Below are 4,192 nucleotides of genomic sequence, written 5' to 3' on the forward strand. Positions count from 1 at the left end.
AACTCTACTCAGGTGTGAGATAGAAGAGATTTAAGGGCTCACAGATCTTCTAATTTTAATAAAGGACTTTTAAAGACTAAAAACCCTCCAAAAGTTGAATAAATGAAGCTCTAATGATGAAATTTGGGGGGTATGGGAGAATGGGGGGAGAATCCCTAAGAAACAGGGCCTTAATCAGAATTTTTTATATTGTACCTCATAGGTGGCCACTAATTTGTCTTATGCTAAGGCTGAGACTTACATTGTGCATTAATAATACTGACAGAGGGTCATACTTTAGGAACCCTCACTTGTATTTGCCGTACTTCCATTCTCATAAGAAATTTGTGCCCAGTTGACATTCAGTTGGAACTGGTGGACAAATTCTTGCTTCTATAGCATAATGGTGCTAAGAAAAAAAATAACTAGGGGGTTTCCCTGGTGGCGCAGTGGTTGAGAGTCCGCCTGCCGATGCAGGGGACGTGGGTTCGTGCCCCGGTCCGGGAAGATCCCACATGCCGCGGAGCGGCTGGGCCCGTGAGCCATGGCCGCTGAGCCTGCGCGTCCGGAGCCTGTGCTTCGCAACGGGAGAGGCCACAGCAGTGAGAGGCCCGCGTACCACAAAAATAAAATAAAATAAAATAACTAGGGTGCTCCTCCTTCCTGCCAGGGCCTTAGCTTTGTTCATATTGTGTCTTCTTCATGGGGTGAACTGTATGTTTGTGAGTGCTACCAAGTGAATGAAGAAATACCTGACCTTGTACTTGCGTGTGGTGCTTTATAGCTTTCAGTGTGCTTCATATACATTATCCCCTTTGAGCTCATTTCTTGAATTTTTGGAAGTTATAATTTCCATTTTACCTCTGAGGGTACAGAGGTTCATATACATCAGTTAGATAGTAGCAGAGCTAGAACTTGAATCTAAACCTTTTGATTTTTTTTTTTTTTTTTTTTTTGCCGTACGCGGGCCTCTCACTGCTGTGGCCTCTCCCGTTGCGGAGCACAGGCTCCAGACGCGCAGGCTCAGCGGCCATGGCTCACGGGCCCAGCCGCTCTGCGGCATGTGGGATCCTCCCGGAACGGAGCACGAACCCGTGTCCCCTGCATCGGCAGGCGGACTCTCAACCACTGCGCCACCAGGGAAGCTCAAAACCTTTTGATTTTTGATTTCAAATAGACTATATTTCATCCAAACACAATAAATCAAGGATGTATCATAGAGGAGGCTGACTGGGTGGGTAGAGAGGTTCTTGGAGGACTAACTAGAGCTGGGAAGTCTCTGGTGAGCCTATGAACATATTGAAAAGGGAAACATTATGGAGCTGGCCCTCCTTCTGGTGATCCCAGTGAATGTCATGATTTGTGTGTCCTAAGTCCAGGGTAGTGGGGTAGGCAACAACATGATGTGGCCTGTGACTCTCAGGAAGTTAGGAGAGCAGGAAAATGTGGGTTGGGCTGGCAGAGAGGAAAGATGGAGCTTAAATGGAGCAGAGGGTTCTTCCTGTTACCTCTACGATTCCACTCATGCAGTGAAGGTAAGTCCTGAGAAGGTGGGGAGGCTCCTTCAAAATCATATTTCACCTGGGAATGCAGAAATGGGCAAGTAGAAGGGCTTGTGCTGACAGAGGTCCCTCAGGAATTATCTGTGTGTTGTCTGCTCACTCAATGCTCTGTATAAGTGTTACACAGTATTGTATTTTATTAATATTGTTTTGTCAGAGAGTACTTGTCCTACATTTCAGATGTTCCCAGGAATGCTGGGAGAAGGAATAATGTTAACCAGCAATATTCCATGCATTTAATTACTCCTGGGAAATTACGATAGCCATAGCATTGACTAAGGAGTTAAGAGAAGGAAGGCATTTCAGGTGTGTGGATTAGCAGGCACAAAGATACTAAGACGGGAAGGAGCTTAATCTGTGGCGAAGAATAAAATCCCCTGCCTTGTCAAAGTGGAGAATCTGGGAATAATAGAAAGTAAGATTGAACAGGTAACCTGAGACTGGATTATAGGGTCTGGAGTGTCACATTGAAGAGGGCTGCCTTGATTGTGGGCAGCACTGAAGGTTTTTACGCAAGCAATCATTTTAGGAAAGTTATTCCAGCAATGCACAGGATGGTTTGGAGTGGGAAGAACCTGGGGGCAGGGAGCAAAGACATAAGGCTACTGGAGTAATTTTTATAGGAGGTAATAAAAGGCTGACCTTGTATGGAAATGGAGAGAAAGGACAGATATGAAAGACATTAAGATGAGTCTTTTTTAGTTGTCAAGGAGAAAGTCAATTGTTGAACACATTGTCCCCGCTGGGATCTTGTGGGCAAGAAGCAGGTTTTCCTGCTATTCTCAACCTACACTCTTGCTGCTTGTTTTCTCAATGTGGTCTCCTGTTGTCTTAATGGAGCAGTGGAGCTCTGCTCATTAAAACTGTGCAGCACATTACAAGTTTCACTCATTTTAGGTAACTGATTTTATAGCATTTCAAACCTGCCAAGTTGATAAATTAGGCACTGTACTATTTTACAAAATCTGGAGTCTCAGGTTTAGGGAATTTTGAAAATTAGCAAATCCTATGGCAAATGGCAGCACCTGCTGGCAAATATGATATTACAGGCTAACTCTAGTAGGCAATGGAATGGCCCAGAAAAAGATGAGCAAAGAGAACAAAGCTGCAGGAGATGGAAAGGTTGAGGAGGGGAATCCATAGGCTAGGGAGAAATTAACATATTCCAGGGAAAGATAGGAAAAGAAATCAGTGGTGGCGAGAAAACCCCAAAGTTGGAGAAGTCAATTCAGAGAATTTTTAAAGAACTAATATGTGTCTATCACTATGCTAGGTGCTTGGACAATATAAATGTGATATCAGACAAGGTTCTTGACCTCATAGGTGGTTATATATTGCGAATAATAAATTCTAAATGCTGCAAAAACTTCTTTTAAGATAATATTGCAATAGATTGACTACCCTCCCCAAATCTTCTTCAATAATGATTTTTTATTTAATGCGTTTAAGAATTATTTTCTTGGGAATTATTTTTCCTGTAAAAATACTTTTTAACATTATATTGGAAATTGGTGTGTGTATGGGGGAGGTGGGGAATGGTTTCACTTTACATGCCTTGTTACTAGAATTCATACATTCTAGAAAGTCAGATTTTTCAGACTATGTGATTTGCATTCGTGATTCAAAGGAGATGATAAAAGTCTTTATAAGGTCTGGTCCTAGATTTTCAGGGAGACTGGCATGTAAAAGACTTCATAATTTATTTGCTTATATCCACCTTTTTTTTTCCCCCGGGAAGAATTTAAGACTAATCTGAGGCAGATAAGATCAGCAACTGTAAAGAACTAATTATGTGCAAACCTCTGTACTAGTTATGGGAAGGGGTAAGATGAGGTATGAGACATAGTGACTGCTATGTGGAAAGGTAGGAGCAGGGATAAAAAGTTAATGAATAATAGAAGATTAACTATTAGAACATAGTTTTGGAGTTTGACTGCCTGGGTCAAAATCCTGGCTCTGCAGTTGTTTAGCTGGGCAACCTTGGGCTTGTGAGAGCTTTCAGTGTCTGATCTGTAAAAGGAAGAAATAATAGTACCTGCCTCCTAGGTTTGTTGTGAGTTTTAAATAGGTTAATATATGTAAAGCACTATATAGAGACAGGCATTAGTAAGCACTATACGTGTTCACTACTATTATAATGGAAAGTGGTAAACGAGTGGCGAGTGGTTTAGTCAGCAATCTCTGCGGGAGTTAGCTGTAAATCCTTCTGGGAAACAGTGTTATAAATAAAGAAGTCGTGTTGAGAAGAAAAGAGCACAGATGGGTGAACTGGGGAGGCTTACTGGTGGTGACTCTTGTAAGCTCAGTCTTTGAAAAGAAGTAGGATTTTTATGAGAGAAGAGGCAGGCAGAATGGCCTGAATAATAGGGGATGGAAATGATGGGATGGGGCCTGTTACGGGGGCGGGAAGAGAGGCTGGTCTGTCTGGGGCCGTGTGAGCTTAGAGAAGTAGTTGAAGCCCTATGTTGGGATGCTCATGGGGGCCTTGACTACCATACTGAGGAGTCGGAACTTGACTGAAGACTTGGGAGCCACGGAGGGGGTTTGAATGGGGGAGTGTGGCACATTAGGAAACTTAATCTGTGAAGGATACTACAAGGTCAGGAGACTGATTATGCATTGCAGGGGAGGAAAATAATTTTCCCTCTACC

Source organism: Stenella coeruleoalba, assembly GCF_951394435.1.
Source record: "Stenella coeruleoalba genome assembly, chromosome: 2".
Taxonomy (NCBI): Eukaryota; Metazoa; Chordata; class Mammalia; order Artiodactyla; family Delphinidae; genus Stenella; species Stenella coeruleoalba.